The sequence below is a fragment of the Tursiops truncatus genome, chromosome X (genome assembly GCF_011762595.2).
Source record: "Tursiops truncatus isolate mTurTru1 chromosome X, mTurTru1.mat.Y, whole genome shotgun sequence".
NCBI lineage: Eukaryota > Metazoa > Chordata > Mammalia > Artiodactyla > Delphinidae > Tursiops > Tursiops truncatus.
The window spans coordinates 77,048,582-77,075,923 of record NC_047055.1 but is presented as its reverse complement, the minus strand read 5'-3'; the positions used below and the strand labels follow the sequence as shown (position 1 = coordinate 77,075,923).

The following is a 27,342-nucleotide window of genomic DNA, read 5'->3' as shown; positions in this document are numbered from 1 at the left end:
TCCCTTCCTTCCTTCCCTTCTCTTCCCTTTCCTCCCTCCCTCCCTCTCTTCTCTTCCCTTTCCTTTCCTTTCCCTTCCTTCCTTCCTTCCTTCCTTTCTTCTTTCTTTCTGTCTGTTCTTTCTTTCTTTCTTTCTTCTTTTTTTCTTCTTTCTTTCTTTCTTTCTTTCTTTCTTTCTTTCTATTTTCTTTCTCTTTCTATCAAACATTTATTGGGGAATATACTATAAAAAAGTATGGACTTGGAATGTGACAGACATTGGCTTAAAACTAAGCCTCACCTGTCACTACCTGGTCAAGTCCCTTAACCAGTTCTGAGACTCAGTTTTCTAAGTTCTAAAATAGGCACGACACCCACCTACCTCATAGGGCTGTCATGATGCTCAAATTAGACAATGTGTACAAGGCGCATACTCCACTTTGCACACTACAGCATGTGCTCAACACGTATTGATAGAAAGAGCCATGGACCAGGTGTCAGAAGTCATTTTCTGGGTCTGCCATTTCGTACCTGTGACCCCGGGCAAGCCATTTCAAGTCTGAGTTTTAATTTGCTCATGTGTAAAATGGGAATTATTATGCATATTTCATAGATTTGCTGTGATAAAAAGGCAGGTAAAGTGTCTAATAGAGTGGTTGGCACTCTTTCAATGGAAGTTCTCTCTCTGGTTCTTAATACACATCCATCCACTCAGTTCCCCTCTCTGCCCACAGTGTGAGCTGCAGTGAACCCATTCACTCAAGGCAGCCTGCTCTCTCTGTATGGGGCCCTAATTTTGTTGCCAGGTTACCTTCTGGGTGCCTCGGGCCCAGTAACTGCCCCAGGAACAGAGTTCCTGAACCCCAAACTCTTGGCCATCTGGCTGTCTCTCATCCTCACTGACAAGCCCTGTGTCTGCTTCCCCTGCAGGCTTTCTCTGCACCTCTAGAGCCAGATCTTTGTCCTGTCCCTTCTCCAGTGTCTTCTCCAACTCTGCATAACACCAGACATGCCCGTGGAGGTAGGAGCTGCTTCCTTCTAGAGCTCAGTGTTCTAGGCTTGCCTCTACACGGGGAGGCTCAGACAGCATAAACTCCAAATCCTCCCCCAACCCTCTTTTCTCCACTCCTTGTGGGGCTTGCTGGGCGAGTCGTCAGGTGCCTTTGTTTGATATGGTGTGGGTGGTGGCAGCATGCAGAGTAGGCCTGCCTGCCAAGTTCCAGGCCTGAGAGCCCAATGGGCCAGGAGGTACCTGGCCACAGTCCTGGGTCTCACAGGTGATGATACCAGGCCAGAGGACCAGGCAGGCAGAAAGCAGACATCAGGAGGATGGGAGGGTGAGGCTAGGGTGTCAGCTAAGGCTAAGTTGTCAGCTTCCACAGGCATAGTCACGTTGAGCCCAGTGCCCAGCAAGTCATTAGAGAATAGGAAGCACAGAGGGGACCTCAGTGTTGGGGTGGGCTTACAGGGGTGTGTTCTAACCACTCAGTCATTCAATATTTATTGAGCACCTACTACATGCCAGGCACTGTTCTAGGTACTGGGGATATAGCAGAGAACAGAAGACCCTGCCATATAGTCTGGTGGTCAGATAAAGGCAATAGATGAATAAGGATACAAATGGTGAGATATGATATGGAGAAAGGAAAGGCATTTAAGAGGGGTAAGGTGCTGGGTAGGATAGGTTGACAGAGTTACTATTTTATTTCACGTGGTTAGGGAGAAGGCATTTCCATTAAGGTGACACTGGAGCAGAGATTGAAGGGTATGAGTGTATTATATCAAGTTCTATGGAAACTGTATCTCCAGTAGAGGGAAGAGCAAAGGCATAGAGTTGGGTGTGTACTTTGTGGGTATGGAGAATGGAAAGTAGAGTGGGATGAACAATAAAGACAGCAGTGGGAGAGGAGCCAGGGAGGTGGCCTGGGGGACAGATCTTGGGGGTCCTTGTAAGTCATTTGGCTTTTGTTCTGAGGAGAATGGAGCCATTGGAGGGTTTTGAGCAGGTGAGTGACAGGATCTGACTTATGTCTTAACAGAAATACAAGGGCAACTGTGAGTTGAACATGGAGGGCAGGCGTGAACACTGAGAAAGAAGTAAGGAGGCTCTGGGGATTGTCCCATGAGAGGTGATGGTGGCTTGAACCAAGGTAGACGTCGTGAGGGGGTAAAAAACACTGTTTGGATTCTGGACTTTTTAGAAGGCAGAGCAAACAGGATCTCTAGCTAAGGAGTAGGGACAATCCAGGAGGGCGATTTGGCCTGTGTTAAGAGAGGGATGGAAGCCCCAGGCATCCGGAGAGACATGCTTTCTGTCCAGGCCTCAAACCATTCCCACCCCAGCATACTGCTTTGTGCCTTGGAGCGTCATTCAGCAGTCAGAGAAGCAGTGCTCTACGTGGGCACAGCATCTCAAGTCAGCCTATCAGGCACAATTGCAGATAGTCAAAATCATCCTTGAGAACCCCTTCAATTGACCATGAAGTTGGAACCAATCACGGCCTTATGAGTTGAGCTACATATGAAGCTGTTAGGAGCCATGTGGAATGAAAAAAGGGATCATTAAACATGTCCACTATACTCAACGTGGGGAGATGTTGATGGCATAAGAGGCTGGAGGCCAGTGGGGCAGATAATGAGAGACTAGCAGAGCCACGTAATAAATGGCCACATGATACTACTGCACCAAGCTAAGTTTCTGGGAGGTACAAACTCAAGTCACAGCCCCTCAGAGAACTCTAAGAGTGAGTACTAGTTCCTTGGACTCCATCTCACAGAGTTAACCCATCTAGGTCATGGAGCCAGAGATTGTCATGACAGGGTGGCCGGAGGATGCCAAGGGACCACCCCATCTACTCTTTGAATCTCCACACAGTGGTCATCCAGCCCTGGCTTACACACCTCCAGTGATGGGACACTCACTACCTCCCTCCGCCCCAGTTTTGAGCGTGGATTGCTGTTCAGAAAATTCTTTCTTGGATTGAGGGGAAGTGCTCTGGCTCCCTGCCACTTTCTCCCAGGAGTCTCTGCCCCCTGAGTCCACACCGACACTATCTGCTCCCTCTGCTCTCTCTGGCCATGACAGCCCTTCAGAGCTTTTACAACAGAGATCACATTCCCCTGCCCTCTCTGCTTGATGCCAGGAAGCTCCAGCTCCTTATGGGATCTGGCCTTCAGCCCTTTCCCAGTCCTCCTGCACTGAGTCGTGGACTCCGCCTTTCCTGCTCTGTCCTGAAGACCTCCTCAAAGGATCATCCATAAGGACCCAGTCTTCCAACATTGGATCCTGTGGGGCTCCCACCCGGAGGCCTTGCCAGATACCTGGCTTACCAACCTCATGCTATAAGCAAGGACCAGAACCCATCTAAAACCCAACTCGCCACCTGCTGCTGCCCCGGCCTTTCCAAGCAAGAGCTACACTTGGAACCTGTGAAGTGGGGGACAGGGAGCTCCTCCCCAGCACCTGATTCCCAGATTGGTCCTCCCAAAGCTCTGACTCCAAGTCAACAGAGGATGGCTGCTTTCCTGAAGCTGCCCCTTTAGCTTCTCCCATCTCTTCTGACTCATCCATCTTCATACTTCTCACTCACCCCACTAAATGCTCCATGATCATCGTCACACAGATCCTCTCCCTCCCCCACTGGTGAGGACGAAGCCCAAAGCCCTCCCTTCTGGGGTTCCCCCTTCTCCCCATGAGGTCATAACAAGCTTGATTGCATCCATACGGTCTACCACTGCTGCCTCCTAGCCCACAGCCCCTGAAGAAGCCCCGACATCCTCCTGGCTTGGCTTCTGCACTGGTCCAGGCCCCAATTTCCTGCCATGCCCATCAGGAGGAGGTGGCACCCCCCCAACCTGAAGAGTGTGTCTCATTTCTCCACTTCCTGCCACCCCAGAGTCGTGATAGATTTTTTTTCCAACAACCATGATCCCCTCAGCAGTAGATCTCCTTTTCCTGAAACCTCCTGACAAGGTACAAGGGTGAGGTTAGGGGTAGGATTTGGGGAGGGGGTCAGCACAGGGGGCAGACATGCATTGGAATTTCCTCAGGATTCTGTGGGTCCAGGGGCAAGGGAAGCTAGGGATGGTCAACACTAGGCCTGAATGCAGGACTGGCCTCTACATTTAGCTCATGGGGGCAAGGGGTCGAGGGTGAGGTCCAGTGAGCTCCTCTGGCCTCCCTGCCCTCCTGTGGCATCAGAAGCTCCCTCTACCCTGAAACCCAGGCGGCACGTGGCAAGCAGCTGGCTGGAGGTTTCTGTGCAAAGCTATGGTCATGGTTCACCAGAGCTAGGCCTGAAAATGGGTGAGCCTTGGTGTGCAGTTGAGGGAAGCTGGGCTGCCTTCCCTTCTGGAGGCTGTCTCTGGTCCAAAGCTAAAGGACTGCTGGAACTGCTGAGCTTGGGGCCTAATGACCATGCTTTGATTCTTACTCAGTACATCTTTGCTGCCTCTTCCTACCACTGTTAGACTCCTTTGAGCCTTCCCTGGAAATCCAAGAAGAGACTACAGGCCCTCCCTGGGTGGTTGCTTCCCTAGCCCAGGCAAGGTCCCCAGAGAGCTGCCTGGCCTTCTCCCAACACCAGATCCATCTTGAAATAAGAATAAGAATGATAGTCATAATAAGAAGATATTCTGCCTAATGAAGAGTACCAGTGAGGTAGGTATTATTATTATTATTAAACTCATTTTGTAGATGAGCAAATTGAGGCTCAGAGAAGAAAATTACTTGCCACAGAGGTAGGAAGTAGTGAAGCCAAGATTTAAATGCAAATCTGTGACTCCAGAAAGTGTTTACAGTTATGGCATTCCCACTTCCCCATCCTCTTTCCTCATTACCCTCCCCTTCCCGCTTCCTCACACCCATCTTAGTCTCTGCTTTGTGTCTTCCTCTCCATCTCCCACCACTGCCCCCACTCCGGGCTTCAGGCAAGCCAGCCAGCGGCCAGCTCACCCCCATGGCTGAAACGTGGAGCTCAGCTGCTCCAGACACACATTTTTACCAGACCAGATAAGGTTTCACCATTGGGGCAGTGAGCAATTTATTTCTGAGTCTGAAGTGGGAAAGGGGTGGTGTGAAGCCCTAGAATTCAGTCTGCTGAAGCAAAAAGAAGCAAGGAAGTGTGTGTGTGTGTATGTGTGTGTGTGTGTGTGTGTGTGTGTGTGTGTGTAGAAGAATGGGGGAGGGAGCAGGAGACCTGAGTATCGTGGAAAGCAATGGAAGCTTGCTGGGTCCTCTTCAATCCTAAACAGAGAAGTGGAATGTGGCAGAATTTGGGGCAGACACACTCAGCTGTCCCCACCTTTCAACTACTGCAGTCCAATCACCATGCCCATCGCTGCTGAAAAATTCTCTTACGGAAGTCACCAAAGAACTTCTAATCACAAATCTGCTGGACACTTTCTTTTCCTTATATTTGACTTCACATTTGACACAGTTGGTCAGCCTCTCCTTTTGGGGACACTCTCTTCCCTTGGCTTCTCTGCCCCTGCATTCTCTAAATGTCCTCTTGCCTCTCTGATCCAACGCTGCTCAGTCTTCTTGACAGATTTTCTCTTGCTCTACTCATTCCAGAAGTCTCCCCAGACCCTAACCTTAGCCCTCTCCTCTTATGCTCTGTCCTTGCTCAGGGCCAGCTCACCCACTCCCGTGGCTTTACTGCCTGTCTCTTTGCTTGTATCCCTCACATCTCTAGCCCCTTCCAGACTTACCTTCTGAGCTACAGGATCTGCCACTGCCTGACCACTCTCTCAATCTGGATGGTCCGCGAGCACTTCAAATTCCACATGGCCAATCTAGAACTCAACTAATCTGCACACTGTTCCTTCTCTTGTGATTTCTGCGCCGATGACAGGAATCACTAGCCACCCAATTGTGCAAGCCAGAATTTGCTTTCACACCTCCCTCTCTACCATGCCTCCAGCCGATCAACCCCCAAGCCCTATTGCTGCTATATTCTAGATATACCAGAAAAAGTCCGCTTCGCTCCATACTCACTGCCGCCACCCTGGTCCAAGCCTCCATTGCCTCTTACTTAGACTACACAACATCCTTTTCAACAGTCTCCCTGCTTCCACTCTTGCTCCTCTATAATCCAGAGTCCTTCCAGTGGCCAGAGTGATCTTGTAAATTACAGATAGATCTCCTTTCTCCTGCTTAAGAACTTTCAATATCTCCCAGCAGCCTCAAGATACAGTCCAAACTCCTTACCTGGCCTGGCCCCAGGCTACCTCTCCAGTCTCATCCCTTGACATCTCCTCCTATCCCCCACCCAAGTAGCCATCCCCGACTGTAGACTCCAGCAACACTGAGCTTCTCTCTGCTCCTTCAGGAGCAGACTTCAAGCTGTTCTGGAATGAGGGGGAGGCTGGAACTGAAGTGAGTTTCAAAAGGGAGGAGTGGCTTCCAAACATGGACAAAGAGTGTCTACGGTGGAGCTGGACACAAAGACAGGGCTTCTTAAGTGTCAATGACTCATTCCTGAATCCTTCAGGCTCTGAGACAACCAGAAGCTCGCTCCAGCTGGGGCCTGAAGGAAGCTAAGATATCACTTCTTCCTTTTTGGAGAGAAGTTGCAGGGCCCAAGGTTTCCTGTAGCTTCCCAGGCTCCAAGATGATCTTGCTCACGTCCAGCTCCCCAGTGTCAGCTGCCACAGACGTCACAGCTTGAGACTGGAGAAACACAGAAGACATAGGTGGTTCTTTGGAAGAGAGCTGAGGAAGGCAGGCTGTGGCAAATAGAGCAGGCCCTCAGTCAGGGGAGGCTCTGAAGGGAAGGGTTGGGGCAGGGGAGGCAAAGTCAGAGAAATGGAAAAATATGAGAGAGACAGAGAGAGAGAGGAGAATACAGTGGGACCTAGAGTAAAAGTGAAAGAGATGGAAGACTGAGCTAGAGAGACAGTGAAAGAGAGAGATAAGTATGAGAGAGGGAGGGCAGGAGAGGGAGAGGAGAGACAGAGAGAGACTGGGATTAAGAGAAGGAAGACAAACAGAAAAGCAGAAGCAGAAACGGAGAGGTGCAGAGAAGGAGGGAGAGGTAAAAATGCACAGAGAAAGATAAAGAGAGAATAAGAGAAAAGAACAAATAGAAAAGGGCAAAAAAAGAGAGACCGAGGTTGGGAGAGAGAGAAAGAATGGGAAACAAGAGGGTGAGTGTAAAACCTGGACACAGTCATAGAAGGGCTCACAGAAAAATGCATGCCTAACTCAAGAGAAATCACTGGAAGGATTCCCAGCTCGGACAGACCCCAACCCAATGCCTGGGCCCTGAGCAACCAGCCCCACCTGTCCATCCTTGGACAGCTCTGTTAAAAAGTTCTTCCTTATTGTCAAATCAAGAGGGCGAGAGTGGACAGGATGGGAGCACAAGGCAAACTACCTGGGCTGGGTTCGGTTCTGAGAGGTCTAAAGTGAGGAAAGTCTGAGGGCAAGTCCACTGGGGAGAATGAGTATTGCCCCCAGGCAAAGAGAAATGCCAGGGGCAGATGCGAAGCTGGGGTACAGGTCTAGAGCAGGGTCGGGGTGGAAGAGAGATGGGATCCAACAGGGAGTGGGTTCCAGGCAGTTGCTGAAATCGGTGCATGGGTGGCGTTGGGGCTGCTGGCTGGGGTGGCTCCAAAGGGCCGCCTACGCAGAACTCAATGCTGCCTACTTGTTGCCTCTGTCCATTGGTCAGGATGTGGAGAATGCTAGATTTGATGTCAGATGACCTGGCTTTGAAAGGCAGCCCCGCCCCTTCCTAGCTGTGTGGACCTGGGTCTTAGTTTCCTCATCTGTAGACTGGGGACAATACTCCTTACCTCATATTGTTGTTTGGATGATTCCAGATGATAATAGGGTAAAAATACCAACAGGGGCATGGTTTAGCCCTACTGCTGGAACCACACAGAACACATCGGCTTCCTCTGTCCCATGACAGCCCGTCAAAGGGCTAACACAAAGCCTCTGGCCCCTTCAGTCTTCTCTTTTCCAGGTCCTTCAATCATTCCTCGGAGGACAGGATGCCTCTTGAATTAGAAACTTAATGGAAGATCTCCCAGGGAGGATGCTGGGATGCAGGCAGTGAGAGAGCTTCGGTAGGCAAAAGCACCACATTTCAGAGGGCTTTTTAAAGACTCTAGCCCTGAAAGAGACCATTTGGCCCAAACCACTTTCCTTTTGCTAAATTAAAACCTCCTAGAAAGCCACAAGGAAAACCTCCTAGGGCAGGTCCTCCCCAAGCAGGCAGTTTATGGGGTGGAGTGGGGGGGGCCTCAACTATAGTTGCTCCTCCACCCCCAAGAAAGAGCCACAGGGCAGGGCACTCTCAAGAAAGCTCCCCTAGAGCTGGAGCAACACTGCCTTGGGGTTCAACCCAAACTCAGGCCCCACAAGGTGCCGAGCAGGAAGGCTCTCTAGACAGATGGGCAGGGCTGGGGATGGGGGGGGATGGGGGGAGTGGCTTAGCTGTGTGCTAAGGCCCAGAATCTTGGGTCTGCCAACAGAGGGAGCCAAGAGCAGAGGAAGATTGACCCAGAAATGGCAAAACCAGGGCTCTTCAACGGGGGTGACGGTGGGAGAATGGGAGTGGGCTATTTTGCAGCATTAATTTTGCAGTCCCACTAGCACCTTTGATGCGCCCTCTCAGTGCCCCTCTATCTGCCAAAGCCCTCTTCATGTCTCGGTGTGAGGAACTCAAATGTCCCTGGGAGCTGGGGGCTTGTGGGGAGGGGGAGGAAAGGAGCTGAGTGGGGGAGCTGTTCTGAAGGGGAGGAGGGAGGCAGTGGGGAGCAAGGCAGGCTGGTGAAGCCCTCCCCCCAGCAGGCACCTCAATAATCTGATTTCCATAAAGAGAACTTTCCAGGCCATAAAGATTTTATTGAAACTCCCAGCAGCCTGATAAAAGCATAATTCCACTGACCACAATCTACCTAGGAATAGCTCCAGGATATTAGGCTGAAACTCAGCAAAGCTATCCCTTCTGGAAGGCTGCTCTGCTCCCCTTCCCCCTTTCCACTTTTCTCCCATGGGAGGGAGGGGCCTCCATTTGGCCCAACTGTGGACTATCCACACTCCATTGGGGAAAATCCACTCATCCAGCCCTGAAAATAAGCCCAGCTCTACAGGCCTGGGACAGAAAGAAAGGATGCCCTGGGTCAGGCAGTACAGGAGTCTGCTGACATTCCTGCTGGAGTTCCATGCCTACCATGGCCTGGTCCAGACCTGCTGCTCCCGCAGGGTATGTACATAAGGGTCTGAAAGAGGGGCTTTCAGCTCTAAGCCCCTGACTGGGACCCAGTCTAGAATTGGAGTCTCCTGAGAGATGGTTGGAGACAACATAAAAGAAAGACTCCAGACTCTAGTGGCCAACAGTCCTGGATCTGAATCCTTGCTCTGCTGCTTACTGGCTATGTGACCTTAGGCGAGTCACTTGTCTTCTCTGAGTTCCAGCTTCCTATCTGCAAAATGAGGAAAAGAATACTTACTTATTCAAAGTGTTAAGGATACGTGAGAGAATATGAGATGCCTAGTGTGATGCCTAGGATGAAGTAGGCTGTCAATACCCGCTACTCATCACCACCCTATTCCCCTCACCCCACATGACCACTCCCTTCTCCTCATTTCCACAGTTGGTCATAGTTCCCCTCAACCATAGGTGGTCCTCCACCTCCAAGAAAGAGCCACAGGGCAGGGTACTCCTAAGGGAGCCCCCATGGAGCTGAAGCAACACTGCCTCAGGGTCAGACCCCAACCCCAACCCCACGAGATGCAGAGTGGGAAGTTGAGGTAGACAGATGGGCAGGGCAGGGGATGATGGGGGTGAGGGGAGAGGCTCAGCTGTGTGCTTCCTTGTAGGAGACAATAGGTACCAAGAAAACAGCCCATGGACGGTTCCCTGGTTCTATGGGTTAAAGTACTGATTTCTGACTAAACTAACCCCCTCTGTGACTTTGGGCAAGTCCTTTTCCCTCTCTGAGCCTCAGTCTCCCACCTGTCAAATAAGAGTGGGCAGTTAGATGAAGTGGTCTAAGTAACTTCCTGGTTCTGATTTTTTATGACTAGAACACTGCCTAAAATTCTGATTAGTCAGGACTATCCATTCATTTATTTTTTATTTATTTATTTATTTTTTTTAATTTTATTTATTTCTTTATTTACTTATTTATTTATGGCTGTGTTGGGTCATCGTTTCTGTGCGTGGGCTTTCTCTAGTTGCGGCGAGCGGGGGCCACTCTTCATCGCGGTGCGTGGGCCTCTCACTGTCGCGGCCTCTCGTTGCGGAGCACAAGCTCCAGACGCGCAGGCTCAGTAGTTGTGGCTCACGGGCCTAGTTGCTCCGCGGCATGTGGGATCTTCCCAGATCAGGGCTCGAACCTGTGTCCCCCGCATTGGCAGGCAGATTCTCAACCACTGCGCCACCAGGGAAGCCCTCCATTCATTTATTTATTCAACAAATATTTAATAAGCTCCTTATATGTACCAGGCATTGGTTTAAATGCTGGGAATAAAGCATTTGGAAAAACAGAAAAAAAATGCTGCTTCATAGAGCTCAATGAAATCAATCAATAAAAGAAAGGGCCAGAGCTGCCCTGCCCTGCTGCAGAGCATGCATAGATGACCTCACTGATGGATGGGCCTGGAGAGATCCAGGTCCTGAGGAGGACAGAGACAGTTTACTCAGGTAACACCCAGGGTGATTCTGTGGCCTCTTCTTTACATCTCTTCTCATTGGTTAGGTCAGGAGTGGGAAGAGTGACAGCTCTGCCCATCAGGGAGTTCCCCTGAGAGTGGGGATCAGAGGGATTTCCATGCTCCCCAGAGTGGGGTGTGACCAACACCCCTTGATTCATACTATACCTGAGAGTTGCCTCTGGGCTGCCCACAGAGGGTCCCATGTAAAAGTGGCTACTTGCAAATGAGCCTTAATGGTTAGCAAGAGAAGGTGGAATGTGATACCCAATAGTGTAGAGACAGGAGGCAGACATATTGGGTCTGGACAGAAGACAAGACAGCAGGGGAAAGAATTCAACATTGAGCCTAAATAAAGGGTTAATTAGAGTCAATCCAGGAGCAGTTAGTATTCTGTTGGAGGTACCAGCAGGGGTAGGGAGACTCTGGGAAGGCTCCCAGAGGTGGCTTGGAAAGACAAGTTGAAGAATGAAGGTGGTCCATGTCTGTAGTACAAAGAGGCCAACCTGGTCTTTGGTTCAGCTCTGTCAATGATTTGCTGAGTACCAATAATTAAAGATTTGGACAAAATGATGTCTTAGGAAAGTCTCAGCAGGAGACTTGCTGTAGGTTGAGAGTGTCTAAAATTATACTGGAACCTCCATGAGGGTTGGTATCCCAGTACATAGCACAGAACCTGGCACAAAGCACATCCTCAACTAATGTTTGTTGAGTGGTTTGTCAGGGCTGTGGGGGGATGCCGGAGATGGCAAGCTCTCTCTAGAGTCTCCTAGTTTCAGCTTCTACCACTCCTCCTAAGGAGTATGTTTACTGTTTTTTCTTGATTAGCCCTTATTATCCAACTTCTTTTTAAAACTTTTAAATTATTTTTTATTGAAATAAAGTTGATTTACAATGTTTCAGATATACAGGAAAGTGATTCAGTTATATATATATGTATTTTTTTCTTTTTCAGATTCTTTTCCATTATAGTTATTATAAGATATTGAAGGGCTTCCCTGGTGGCGCAGTGGTTGAGAGTCCGCCTGCCGATGCAGGGGACACGGGTTCATGCCCCGGTCCGGGAAGATCCCACATGCCACGGAGCGGCTGGGCCCGTGAGCCATGGCCGCTGATCCTGCGCGTCCGGAGCCTGTGCTCCACAACGGGAGAAGCCACAACAGTGAGAGGCCCATGTACCGCAAAAAAAAAAAAAAAAAAAAAAAGATATTGAATATAGTTCCCTGTTCCTTGTGCTATACAGTAAATTATCCAGCTTCTGGTAAGATAATCTATATATTCCTTAAGGAACTACCTCAATCCCATTCTCAGTCTCTGTGGTTCAGTTAGAGGCTGACTCCACTCTTGGCTCAAGGGAAGAGCACATGATTCAGACCTCTCTCCATGTCCCTTGGCATAGAAATTAGTTTACAGGTGGGCACAATTAATTTAGAAACTTAGTTCTGGGACTTTTGAAAGAATTGTTGGGAAGAGATCATTTCTCTTTACATTGAATTTGGAGTTTGAGGGTGTTAACTTGAACCTGTTGGCCACCATCTAGTAACCACAAGAGAGCAGAACTGAGAGAACAAGAGCACAAGACTGAGTCTTAATGATTGCATGAGTCTCCAGATCCAGCTGTGCCTGAAGCTAGACCTACCCATGACCTTATCAACTTTGTGAGCTGATTAATATCCTTCTTTTAAAAACCTGATGCCTATGTCAGTTGGATTTGAGTTACATGCAACATGAAGAATGCTGTGAGTAATATACTTCCTCCTCACCTTCCATATGGTCCAGTCACTCAGGGTCACTTGCTAGTCTTTAATAAGTCATGAACTTTCATATCTCCATCTTTTGCGCATGCTGTTGCTTCGTTCACAGATGTCTGTCTATCCAGAGTCATTCAGAGCAGGACATCAGGAATGGTGGGGTAAGGGCCTCCAAAAATCTGCTACTCCTTAAAAGCAGTAAGAACTCCAGAACAAATGGTTAAAATCAACTTTTCCAGAACCTTGGAAAGTAACCAAAAGTTTGCAATGATATGAGGAGCATTATTTGAAAAAAAAAAAAAAACTGCTGATTCTTGGTAAGAACAGTGAGATTTGTGAGGTTTGGACTTGTCCTATTCCCATCTCTTTCTCCCAAGTTCCATAGTAGCCTGGAAAACCAGTAGTCTAGCAACACCCAGAGGGAGCATACCAGGTTTGAAGATCCTCAAAAAGCCCAATTCCTAGAGAATTGTCACTACTTGACCTGTCTAGCAGCTCCTTGGAAAAGTATCACTCACAGAGTTTTTATTTGACCTGGCTCAGAGTCCACTCAGTGGGAAAGATCCTACCCCTAGAGCATTTATTGAAAACAACCAGTAACAATTGTTTAATACCACAGCAGCAGTACCAATTGGGGGAAAGAAGAGACTATCTGGTCAAAAAACTTAAAAGGAAGATCTGGGGAATGAGAAGTTAATAGGGGGCTTTGAAATGCTCTGACATGTCATATTCCTGAAGATCTAGGAGGCCACTTGCATTTGCAGGGCTGTGTGCATGCACCAAATACACCTGAAAAGGCCCTACTTTTTCACGTCTGGCTGACACTGGGGCTTGGTGGAGGTAGAAAGTGATGGCAAAGGCAGAATTGCAAACTGTTAGAGCATTGAAGGAGTAACCCGACACACACACGCACATGCACACACGCACAAACACACACACACAGCCTCTCATCAAAGGGTTGATGATCACTCATTCAAAGTATTTAAGGAAATTTCTGTTCAGTCATTAGTGACCACTAAGCTAACCAAGCATTCACTTCAGGAGCCACATATGACAGAAAATGTACTTTATAGAATTAGTTAGGAAAAGTCACTAAATAGGCAAACAACAACAACTAAAACAAGCAGTAACGAAATCAAACCCTGAGGAGAGGGGAGAAACTGATTTCCAGAGTTGCTACATTATAGTATTGAAATGTCAAGTTTTCTACAAAAAATTATGATACATACAAAGAAAAAATGTATTGCCCATACACAGGAAAAGTAGCCAAAAGAAACTGTCCCTGAAGAAGAGGTTGGACTTACCAGGCAAAGACTTTAAATCAGCTATTACAAAATATGCTCCTCAAAAATCAGTTAATGTAAAGACTTCCCTGGGGGTCCAGTGGTTAAGAATCTGCCTTCCAATGGAGGGGACACAGGTTCAATCCCTGGTCGGGGAGCTAAGATCCCACATGCCGCAGGGCAACTAAGCATGTGTGCTCTAGAGCCTGTGTGCCACAACTAGAGAGCCCACATGCCACAACGAAAGATCCCACATGCCACAACTAAGATCTCGTGTCACAACTAAGACCTGACACAGCCAAATAAATAAACAAATATTTTTTTAAAAAATCAGTTAATGTAATCTATCACAGCAACAGGCTAAAGAAGAAAAATTATATGATCATATCAACAGATGCAGAAAAAGCACTTGATCAATTAATGATAAAAACTCTCTTGATAAAGAACATCTACAAAAAACTTACAGCTAACATCATAATTAATGATGAGAAACTAGATGCTTTCCCCCTAACATCAGGAACAGGCAAGGATGTCTGCTCTCACCACTCCCATTCGACATTGTACTGGAAGACTTAGCTAATGCTATAAGACCAAAAAAAGTATACATATTGGCAAGGAAGAAATAAAAAGTCTTTGTTCACAGGTGATATAATTGTCCACATAGAAAATCCTAAAGAATCAACAAAGACTCCTGGAACTAATAAGCAATTATAACAAGGTTGCAGAATATAAGGTTAATATAGGAGTATGTTTCTTAAAAACTGGAGGAAATCATGCCTAAAGAATTAAAGGGCATCCAAATTGAAAAGGAAGAAGTCAAATTATTTCTGTTTGCAGATGACATGATCTTATATGTAGAAAACCCTAAAGATTCCACAAAAAGTTGTTAGAACTAATAAATAAATTCAGCGAAATTGCAGGATACAAAATCAACAACAACAAAAAATCAATTGTGTGTCTATACATTAACAATGAACAATCCAAAAAGGAAATTTAGGGAACAATTCCATTAACAATAGCATCAAAAAGGATAAAATACTTGGGAATAAACTTAAGCAAGGAGGCAAAATTCTCATACACCGAAAACTACAAAATGTTGCTGAAATAAATGAAAGAAGACATGTAAAGTGAAAGATATCCCATGTTCATGGATTGAAAGACTTAATATTCTTAAGATGACAGTATTTACCCTAAGAGATCTACAGATTCAATGCAATCTCTGTCAACATCCCAACAGTGTTTTTCTGTTTGTTTGTTTTGTTTTGTTTTTTTCAGAAATAGGAAAAGCATCTTAAAGTTCATTGCAAGTTCAGGGAGCTCAAATAGCCAAAATACTCTTGAAAAAGAAGAACAAATTCAGAGTACTTACACTTCCTGATTTCATACCTTACTACAAAGCTATAGTAACCAAAACAGTGGAATACTGGCATAAGGACAGACATATAGACTAATGGAATAGAATAGACAGCCCAGAAATAAACCCTAGTGTATATGGCCAAATGATTTTTGACAAAGATGCTAAAACCATTCAGTAGGGAAAAGACAGTCTTTTCAAGAAATGGTGCCAGGAAAACTGGATATCCATGTGTGAAAGAATGAAATTGGACCCTTACCTAACACCATATAAAAAATTAACTCAAAATTGATCAAAGACCAAAACATAAGAGCTAAAACTCTAAAACTCTTAGAAGAAAACATGGGAGGAAATCTTAATGGCATTGGATTGACATCAAAAGCACAGGCAACAAAGGAAAAATAGACAAACTGGACTTCAAAATTAAAGACTTTTGTACATCAAAGGATACTATCAACAGAATGAAAAGACAACCTATAGAATAGGAAAAATATTTGCAAATCACATAGCTGATAAGAGATTAATATCCAGAGTATATAAAGAACTCCTAAAACCCAACAACAACAACAAAAAAACAAACAACCCAATTCAAAAATGGACAAAGGAATTGACATTTCTGCAAAGAAGGTATACAAATGGTCAATAAGCACATGAAAAGATGTTCAATATCATTAATCATTAGGGAAATGCAAATCAAAACCACAAAGAGACATTACTTCAGACATTACAACCATTAGGATGGTTATTTTTTTTTTAAACCAAAACCAAAAAATCACAAAACAGAAAATAATAAGTATTGGCCAAGATGAGGGAAATCAGAACTCTTGTGCACTGCTGGTGGGAATGTAAAATGGTGCAGCTGCTGTGGAAAGCAGTAAGAGAAAAAAAAATAGAATTACTATATGATCCAGCAATTCCATTTATGGGTATATACCAAAAATAATTGAAAGCTGGGACTTGAACAGATACTCGTACACCTATGTTCATAGCAGTATTATTCACAATAGTCAAATGATGGAAACAACCCAAATGTCCATCAATGGATGAAGGGATGAACAAAATGTATGTACAATGGAATATTATTCAGCCTTAGAAAGGAAGGAAATTCTGACAAATACTGTAGCATGGATAAACCCTGAAGACATTATGCTAAATGAAATAAGCCAGACAGAAAAAGATAAATGTTGTATGATTCAACTTATGTGAGACACCTAGAGTAATCAAATTCATAGAGACAGAAAGTAGAATGGTGGTTACCAGGATCTGAAGAGAGGGAGGAATGGAGAGTTATTGTTTTCTGGAGATAAATGGTAGTGATGGCTGCACAACAATGTGAATGTACTTCATGCCAATAATATGTACACTTAAAATGGTTATAATGGTAAGTTTTATGTTATGTATATTTTACCACAATAAAACCAAATTTTAATAGATATGTATAATAAATTTATACTTGCTACCAAAAAAGATGGGTAAAATTGTGATTTTTATGTTATGCATATTTTAACACATACACACGCGTGCACACGCGTGCGCGCACACACACACACACACACACACACACACACACACACAAGAGCCAAATAGAAATTCTCAACTTGAAAAGTACAGTAACTGAAATGAAAAATTCACTAGAGGGGGTCAACAGCTGATTTGAGCTGACAGAGGAAAGAATCAGCAAACTTGAACTTAAACTGAGATTTTCCAGTCTGAAGACTAAAAAAATTTTTTTAAAAATGAAGCAAAATGAACAGAGCCTCAAAGACACATGTGACATCATCAAGTGTATCAACACATGCATAATGGTAGTCCCTGAAGGAGAAGAGAGAAAGAAAGCAGAAGAGAAATAATAATCCAAAGTCCCAAATTTGGTTAAAAAAATACAACACCCATCTACATATTCAAGAAGCTCAATGAACTTCAGATAGGATAAATGCAATGAGATCCACACCTAGACATGTCATAGTCAATTGATAAAAGTCAAAGACAAAGAGAGAAACTTGAAAGCAGTAAGAGAAAAATCACATACAAGTGATCAGTAATAAGACTGATGAGATTATGAGAAACTAACTTCTCATCAGAAACCACAGAGGCTGAAAGACAGTGGAATGACTAATCAAACTGCTGAAAGAAAAAGATTGCCAAGCAAGAATTCTCTGTCCAGCAAAACTATCCTTGAAAATTAAGGAGAAACTAAGGCATTCCGAGTTTTAAAAAACAAACAAACTGATATTCCATTACTAGACCTACCCACTGATATTTCAGCACCAGACCTTCCCTACAAGAAATATTAAAGGGAGTTCTTCAGGCTGAAATGAAAGGACTCTACATGGTAACTTGAATCCACAGAAAGAAATCAAGAGTACTATTAAAGGTAACTACATAGGTATATAAATGACAATACGATTGCATTTTCATTTGTAATGCTTTTCTTCTGACTTAAAAGACAATGGTACAACAAAAACCCCACACACATACAAACATAAAAATACATTAAATTAGAATATACTCCTGAGGGATGGGGATGTGGAATGGAGTTATAAGTGTGAACAGAAAAATAAATTATGTAAAATATTTTAAAAAGACAATGGCATAAGGTAACAATAAAATTGTGTTAATGGGCTTATAATGTATAAAATTGAAATTTATATTACAATAACAGCACAAAGGAGGGAGGAGGGAATGACTATGTGGGAGCAAAGTTTGTATACTATTGATATTAAGTTAGCATTAATCCAGACTAGAATGCTTTAAATTAAGATCTTAATTGTAATCTCCAGGACAACTACTAAAAAAAAAAAATCTCAAAAATACATGGTAAAATACATGACAAGAGAATAAAAATCGTACACTAAAATATCTAACTAACACAAAAGAAGGCAGTAATGGAGGAATAGAGGAACAAAAAAGACACAAAACGTATAGAGAACTAATAGCAAATGGCAGGTATGATTCCAATCATATCAGTAATTGCATTAAATGTAAATGAATTAAATGCCTCAATCAAAAGGTAGAGATTGGCAAAACGGATTTTGCAAATCCATGATCAACTATATAGTGTCTAAAAGAGGCATATATTAGATTTAAAGTCACAAATTCATTGAAAATAAAAGGATGAAAAAAGACATATCATGCAAACAGCAACCAAAAGATAGCTGAAGTAGCTATACTAATATCAACAAAATACACTTTAAGACAAGTTGTTACTAAAAAAATTATGTTTTATAATGATAAAAGGGTCAATTCATCAGGAAGGTATAAAAAATATAAATGTATATGCACCTAATAAAACAGCTCCAAATTACATGAAGCAAACACCAACAGAATTGAGGGAAGAAATAAACAATTCAACAATAATTTTTGAAGACTTCAATACCCCACTTTCAATATTAGATAGAACAACTAGGCAGATCAATAAAAATGTACATGACTTGAACAACACTATTAACCAGCCTAATAGACAGTTATAGAACACTCCACTCAACAACAGCTATATGCATACTCTTCTCAAGTGCACATGGAACATTCTCCATGGTAGATCATATATTAGATTATAAAACAAGCCTCAATAAGTTTAAAATAATTGAAATAATACAAAGTATGTTCTCCACTCAAAATGAAAATAAATTAAAAATCAATAAAATGAGGAAATTTGGGAAATTCACAAATGTGTAGAAATTAACACACTCCTACATAATCAATGGGTCAAAGAAAGACTACAAGAGAAACAAGAAAATGCTTTGAGATGAATGAAAACAGAAACACAACATACCAAAATGTATGGGATGCACCTAAAGCAATACCTAGAGGAATATTTATAGTTGTAAGTGCCCATATTAGAAAAGAAGAAAGATTTCAAATACAATAATAACCTAATCTTTCACCTTAAAAAACTAGACAAAGAAGAGCTAACTATACCTCAAGCAGGAGAAGGTGGGAAATAATAAAGATTAGAGCAGAAATGAATCAAATAAAGAATAGAAAAACAATAGAGAGAATCAACAAAATTTAAAGTTGTTTTTTTGAAAATATCAACAGAATTGACAAACTATTAACTAGGCTGAGGAAGAAAAAGAGAGAGAAGACTCAAATTACTAAAATGAGAAATGAAAGCAGGACATGACTACCATCCTTACAAAAATAAGAAGGACTATATGAAGGAATATTATGAAAAACCACATGCCAAAAAATTAAATAAACTAGATGAAAGGGACACATTTCTAGAGGGAAACTGCTGAAACTTATGTGAGAGAAATTAAAATTTTTTGAATAGACTATAACAAGAGACTGAACTAGTAATTTTTTAAAATCCCATAGAGAAAAGCTCAGACTCAGATGACTTTGCTAGTGAATTCTATCAAACATAAAGAAAACATAATACTAATTCTTCACAATCTCTTCCCCAAAAAAGATTAATAGGGAACACTTCCCAACTCATTCTATGACGTCAGTATTACCTTGATTCCAAAACCAAAACCATCACAAGAAAACTACAGTCCAATGCATATAGACTCCAAAATACTCAACAAAATACTAGCAACAAAATCCAACAACTTATAAAAAGATTTATATACCAAGACAAAGTGGGATTTATCCCAGGAATTCAAGATTGCCTTAACATCCAAAAATGAGTCAATGTACACTATGTTAATAGAATAAAGGACAAATGAAATGCAATCATCTCATTGGACACAGAAATAGCTTTTTGACAAAATCCAACAAGCTTTCATGATAAAACACTAAACAAACTAGGAATAGAAGGAGACTTCCTCAATCTGATCAAGGACATCTACCAAAAACCCACAGCCAACATCATACTTCATGGTAAAAGACTAGATGCTTTGCCCTAAGATCAGAAACAAGACAAGGATATCTGTTTTTACCACTTCTGTTAAACATTGTATTGGAGGTTCTAACCAGGGCAATTAGGCAAGAAATAAATATTCATAAAGGCATCCAGACTGGAAAGAGGTAAAATTATCTCTATTCACAGATGGTATGACTTTTATAGAGAAAATCCCAAGGAATACACACACACACACACACACACACACACACACACACAACACTATTAGAACTAATAACCAAGTTCAGCAAGGTTGCAAGATACAAAATCAATATATAAAAATTAATTGTATTTCTACACACTAGCAATGCACTATCTGAAAAAGAAATTAAGAAAATAGTTCCATTTACAGTAGCATCAAAAAGAATAAAAAACAACTAGGAATATATTTAATGAGTGAAGTACAAGTCCTATACATTGAAAACTATAAAAGATTGCTCAAATAAATGGAAGAAGACCTAGATAAATGGAAAGACATGACATGTTCATGTATTGGAAGGCTTAATATTAAGATGGCATTGAGCTCCAAATTGATCTATAGATTCAGTGCAATCCTTATAAAATAACCAGCTTTTGTTTTTAGAAATGGATAAGCAGATCCTAAAATTCATGTGAAATTACAACGAATCCAGAATAGTCAAAACAAACTTGAAAGGGAAGAACAAAATTGGAACACTCTTCCTCGATTTCGAAACTCACTACAAAGCTACAGTAATCAAGACAGTGTGATACTGACAGAAGGATAGACATTGAGACAAATGGAATAGAATTGTGAGTCCAGAAATAAACTCTTGCGTGTACAATCAATTGATTTTCAACAAGAGTGCCAAGACAGTTCAGTGGGGACAAGAATAGTCTTTTCAACAAATAGTAGTGGGAAAACTGGCAAAATAATAAAGTTGGACCCTTACCTCATACCATATTAAAAAATTAATTCAAAACGTATTAGATGTAAGAGCTAAAAGTATAAAACTCTTAGAAGAAAACAGTGACTTTGGATTAGGTTCTTATGGTTTCTTAGACATGAGACCAAAAATACAGGTGAAAAAGAAAGAATAGACAAGTTGGACCTTATCAAAATTAAAAACTTTTGTGCTTCAAAGGACACCATCAAGAAAACAAAAAAGACAAATACACATCACCAGATGGGAGAAAATATTTGCCAACCATATATCTGATAAAGGATTTATACTTGGAATAAAGAACTCTTATAACTCAAAAATAAAAAGACATACAATCCAATTAAAAACTTGGGAAATGATCTGAATAGATCATTTCTCAGGGCAGATATACCACTGGCCAAGAACACACGAAAAGATGCTCAACATCATTAGACATCAGAGAAATCAAAACCACAATGAGATACCAGTACACACTGCAATTGCTATAACCAAAAAGACAATTAACAACAAGGGTTGGCAAGGATGTGGAGAAATTGGAACCATCATACACTGCTAGTAGAAATATAAAATGGGGCAACTGCTTTAGAAAACTATTTGGAAGTGCCTCAAAAAATTAAACATAGAATTACTATATGATCCAACAACGTCACTCATATATATATGTGTGTGTGTGTGTGTGTGTGTGTGTGTGTGTATGTATATATATACCCAAGAAAAATGAAAACATATGTCCACACAGAAACTTGTACATGAAGCTTCATAACAACATTATTCATAATAGCCAAAAAGTGGAAAAAACCCACATGTCATCAACTGATGAATGGATAAACAAAATGTGGTTTATCCATATGATGGAACATTACTCAGCTGTGAAAAGGAACAAAGTACAGTTTCATGCTACAGCATGGATGAAGTTTGAAAACATTATGCTAAGTGGAAGAGACCAGACACAAATGCCACGTATTCTATGATTCCATTTGTATGAAATTTCCAGAAGAGGTAAATCCATAGAGATAGGGAGTAAATCAGTGGTTGTCAGAGGCATGGGGTGGGGAAGATGGGAATTGGGTATAGGATTTCTTTTGGGGTTGATGAACATGCTCTAAAATTAGATAATGGTGATAGTCACACGACTCTGTGAATTTCCTAAAAACCACTGAATTGTGCAGTCTAAATTGGTGAATTTTATGGTTTGTGAATTATATCTCAATAAGAGTCTCATTAGAAAAAAACTAGTCACTCAGTTTCATTCTTCTGTGAAACAGTCCTGAGTTTCACAGCAAGGATAAGGCAACAGGAGGGAGAATGGCAAGGCCTGAGCTGCTAGTTATTGAGCATCTCTTCTTGGCAGGCACTGCACTGGGTACTTTGCATACCTCAACTTGTTTGAATCTAGGACTAATTCTGTGAGGAAGGAATTACCATCTCCAGTTTACAGCCGGCAAAACTGAGGCACTTGCAGGAAGTGGTGGAGGCTGGATTGAAATCCAGGTCTGTGCTCTAGCCCCTCTTCCAGGGGCCTGGCCACAGGGGCTCCTGCCATGGACAAGCCTGTTCCTTTGATCCCTTTGTCCCTGGCCATGGAGTGGAGGAGACGGTGGGCACCAGCTGGCGCTTGGTCTCTGATGCCCTGTCCAACTGAGCTCTCCCTCTGGGGGCTGCGGGCTGGGCAGGGGTGTGCAGATGAGCTCAGCTCTGGCTGGTGCAAACCAGTCAAGTTGGAGGCTTGCAGACTGGGTGTATTTTTATCACAGGTCACAGGGAATTTCCCAACCAGGGGATCGATATCAGTTCATTATTCATGGGGGTGGAGTCTGGGGCTGGTAGCTGGTGGCAGCTGTGCTTAAGGACTCCTGCAGGCGTTTCCTCCTCGTAACAGTGCTTCCTCCCTCTCTTCCCTCACCCTAGCTGGGTGCTTTACAAAACTTACCTCGTTTATACACGTTATCTCAAGGGTTAGTAAGTAGGGTTGATTTAAGGCCTGGTTTACTAAGGTACGGAAGGGTCGGGAGACTTACCCAAGACCACACAGCCAATAAGTGTCAGGGCGGGGTTTCAAATTGAGGTGGGAGAGAGACATCATAGTGGGTACCCCTCTTAAGGAAGTGATTTCACTTTTCCAGACTCAGCTTCTCTTCCCCCTTCCCCCTGTTCCCCCCTTCTAGCCTTCCCACTCACCTGAGCTCTCTGAGGACACTTTTCCAAGCAGTGTCAGCTGACTCTGTAAGGTGGGCAGTGATTCTTGCTTGACAGATGAGGAAAATGAGGCCCAGGGATGGAGAAACCACAAAGCAGCCCATCAGTGGCAGGGCCCCGACCAGAACTATGCTTCTCTCCCTTCTAGCTGAGCATTTTCCCCACAGCACACGGGCAGACAAACCAGTTTTCCAGACCAGCCTGGAAAGCGTGGGATGGAGGCTTTTAACCACATCCCACCTGCAAGAGCATAGGGCTGGGTCCCTCAGAAGTCCAGGCCTCGGCAGCTTCCTAAACCAAGATGCCCTAAGGGCTCATTGTCGCCCCCACCACCAGCTACACCCACCACCATCTTGGGCCCAGCTAGGGCCTTGCACAGGTTCAGAGGAGACCCTGGGGAGCATCAGTTCTCAGCTAGGCAGCAGGAGCAGCTCCAGACACTGGCCCTTGGCCCCAAGTGAACTGTATTGCTGCCATCTCGGGCTTCCCCAGCAGCCACAGGCACCTTGCTCCTCCTCCCCCGTCTCCCTCAGGACCCAGGCTGCTGCCTGGAGCCAGGCAGTCCACGGAAGCCCCATCCTCTGTTCCCCCAGAGGCAGATCAAATGACCATTAAGCTTTGAGCAGATGCAGACAGTTGAAGGTGAGGGCCCAGGGCAGGAAGCATTTTGTTCTCTGCTAATTGGCCTCCTATGGTCACCAGAGAGGGTCTGGGGCCTAGAAGGGAAAAAGCCACATCAGTTCTCCATGGCTGCTCCTCTGTGCGCCGAAACCTAAGTGCTTCAGGCCTGGTGGGCAAGCAGATGTCTGGACATACCACACTACACAGCAGGGAAGGCTAGAAGGGGGGTTTGCATATGGTCTCAGCCCCTGTAGTCCAGCCTGCAGGGCCTCCCTGGGAGATGGGGGAAGGCCAGGGAGCCTGAAGGACAGGACACCTTTCAGGAGTCTGCTCTGAAACCCCGGGCTCTATTCATCCCCTCTCATGACCGCTGAGCCCGCTTCACCATTTCAGACTCATATGCCCTTATAAAGCATTGATTCCCCCACCTTCTCTCAGGGTACAGACAAGGATGCTGAGGCTCAGAAAGGGGAAAGTCTGTATTATGCAAAGCAGTGTCAGAGCTGAGATAAATCTCTACCCCCATCTCCATGCCTCACCCTGCCTGTGCCCCATTACCTCAGCTTAGAGATGCAAAGTCTTGGAAAGCAAGGATTCACCTCTGCTTTCCCAGCCCCAGTGTCTGGTGCTTCATAAATGTTCTAGACCGATGACTCCCTGATCAGAGCAGCTCCTTAGAGACCAGTTGAGCTTTGGAGAACCCTGATGACTGGCTTGAGGTGGACTGGCCCCTGGCTTCCAGGCCTGGACCTCGGCCTTGCAGCTGCCTGTATGCTCCTGGAGCAACCCTCCCGTACACAAGGCCATCTAATGCCCAGGTCTGCCCTCGCTCTGCTGCTACAGCATCCAGGAGGCTGAAGCTCAGGCATATCTCACATCAAACCGACTCTGGTTCCCTGATTTCCCCACCTCCAGTCTCAGGCCCTGCCATGTCCCAAGCACCATCCAGGGAGGACCCACACAGGTCCATCCAGGGAGAGACCAGGGACCAGAAAATTCTTCAGGCAGGTCTTAGTCACAAAGAGGGATTGATTTTTGAAAGTCCTTTGGCCCTTGACCCCCAGACCACCACCTCACTTCTTTCTGGGTAGAGAGTGCTGTCAGTATCCTCAACCTCTGCCTCCCCACTGCCACCCAAAGGAATCTCTTCTCAGCCAGTGTCTCTCCTTCATATCCTCCTTGTAGGTTTGAGTCCTTCAGGAAACATATCTGGGTCCCACTGAGAATGACCAGATTCCTGCAAGACTTCATGTTGTGGCTTCTGCTGGGCCCAGAATCAAATCAGCACTCTTGTCAGTGCCCACTGCCTGTGTCATGCCTAAGCTTGCTGTGCCCTTCAGGCACTGTCTTGCTGAGTTTCGCTACCCTTGCTAGGGCCTCTTTGGCATCTGTGTTAGTTTTCCCAGCCATTCTCTTCCCCTTGTACCCACCCCACCCTTGGGCCCAAGCCAAACTAGCCTCATACTGAGCTCTATGGATGTGGCAAGATAAATCCTTAAATGTGACAAGCACTTCGATGGCCCCCATCTCATTTGATCCTCACATCAACCTGTTGAGGTGGGGATCCACAGTCCCAGTTTACAGATAAAGAAACTGAGGCTCAGAGAAATACTCACTGGCACAAAAAGTAAAACCAGGTCTGTCTGGTTCCAAAGACAGAATTTGAACAGTGGGAATGAGATGAAATGGGGCCCGGGGAAAAGCCTGGAGGTGGGGCAGCAGCAGCGTGGGCTTGGAGATAGCCTGTGTAAACCTCTGAGAAAGCTGGGGAATCACCACTGGCAGTTATTGGGCACTTACTGTGTGCTAGGCATTGTCCTAAGTGTTTTATATGCATTGTCTCCTTGAATCCACACAAGAACTCTGTGATGTCCATAATATTATTGTTCCCATTTTACAGAAACTGGGGCACAGAAAGCTGAAGCAACTAACCTAAGGCCTCCCAGCAAATAAGTGACGGAGAGGGGCCAGGACCTGAACAGTTGCTCTTTCTACTTGGTGGAGACAGGAATGGATGACTGATTGGCCCTGAGAAGTTCAGAGCCTAAGTGACTGACAGAAGGCTGGGTTGGTTGCAAACTGTGAAGTGCTGTGCAAATGTGCTCCAGTTGGTGTCAGAGGCCAAAGAGCCACGAACGTGAGTTTTGTTGGCAAAGGTGGAAGGGAATGGGAGCAGCTCAGGTCAAGGTTCCTCCCAGCGGTAAGGTAGCTGTGAGTGGAGGGTTAGACAGGCAGCCCTGCAAAATGGGGCCATTTGGCCAACCCAGGCACTCAAAGCTGGCTGATTCAGGGGTCCCGATCTGAATGACTGTAAGAAACCACGAGTCGGGGGTGTGAGCCAGCAGCCGGCAGCAGCCAAGGCAGTTTGAAAGAAGTGAGGGGCCAGGGCTCTTGCTGGGTAGGGAGTCAAGGACCCACTGGCCCATGGAGGTTGGAGAGGTGGCCCGGGTGAGTGTGCAGATGCCTGTCTGTGAATGCCATTTGAATTATCAGCTGGAGCTCACAGCCTTGTTCCGGGGAACAGCACACAGATGCCAGTGCCTCTGAATCCATGCTCACTGGGGGAGATCACGGGGGCAGATAGGAGAACTGGGGAGCTGGTCTTGAAGGGTGGCAGGACTTTGGCAGGCTGAGATGTGGGGAGGCATGAAGGCCTGGCGCGGCGGCCGCATCTGTGAACACCTATGGAGCGGCATCCACGCGCCCAGCCTGCCCCTCCCTTCTTTGTTATACCCAAACTCCTCCTTTATCACGGCATTGGATTTTAGTTGCTCACCCGTCTGCCTCCCTCACCCATTGGACTAGGAGCCGCACAAGGACAGGACCTGTCTTCATAGCCACAATTTATGAGGGCCGGCTCCGTGCTGGCCACTTTACATACCTCGCTTCTCTCCACGGTCTGGAAGTTCCCCGCTGTATCTCACTGAAGTCTGTAGGCTTGGAGGCCTAACTTGGTGTAGATCCCAGTGCGTTCAGCGTGGATGCCAGCGGTAGGAATGCATGAGAAATGAGCGTAGGCTTTGGTGACTCACTTGGTCACTGGGGTGAGGCCCTGTGGTGGTATTCAGGGGTGGGGTGTGGAGGAGTGTGTGTGCGTCTGCTGGTCCCAGTGGCAGCTGACTCAGATCCCTGGGTGCCTGTGCGGAGGGAACGACGGACGGGGCCTGGCACTGAGTCTTCCTGGTTTCCCAAGGACTGGGGGGCGACAGGGTGAGTTCTGCTCTGCTCCTCTCCCCTGGGATCCCCAGGGTGAAGCCCTGCACACCACCCCCACCCCACTTCATCCCAGCTACTCTTCCTTCCTTAGCCCCAAATGAAATCTTATCAGCATATTAATAGGACATTATGGTTTCTAATGAGAATCAAGAAAACATTTATGGAACAGATTAAAGACAGCTCCACCCCATTAAACAGCCCTGAGCCTTCCCTGGGGATCCTCGGGTGGGGGAGGGGTGGAGTGGCTGGGAAGAGGGGAGCTGTTTTCTCTGCTGGCCCCACAAGAGGGAAAGCGGGGAGAGAGAGTTACAGGGAGAGGAGCTAGACCTAGACCACCAGGCCCCTGCTCTCCTTTTTTTTCTGGGTTCCAAGTTAAGAGTTGCACCTGCAGACAATGGCATTGCCATCATCCTAGTCCCAGAAGGCTCCTCGGGGCAAAGAGGCCTGATGCCTGGTGCCAACAGGTCCACCACCCCGGCTGGGACTCTCATCTCTAAACAAGGACCCGACTGGGCATCTATTCTGT

At 45.1% G+C, this 27,342-nt stretch overlaps 1 long non-coding RNA gene across 1 annotated transcript; it reads right to left on the bottom strand.

The window, feature by feature from the left end:
* On the bottom strand, positions 1-26,472 carry LOC117310135 (uncharacterized). The gene is made up of 3 exons (XR_004524380.2): positions 22,962-26,472; positions 12,411-12,603; positions 1-9,416 (listed from the first exon to the last, which is right to left on the bottom strand). It is a non-coding gene; the product is annotated as an uncharacterized lncRNA (long non-coding RNA).
* Between the last annotated feature and the right edge of the window lie 870 nt (positions 26,473-27,342).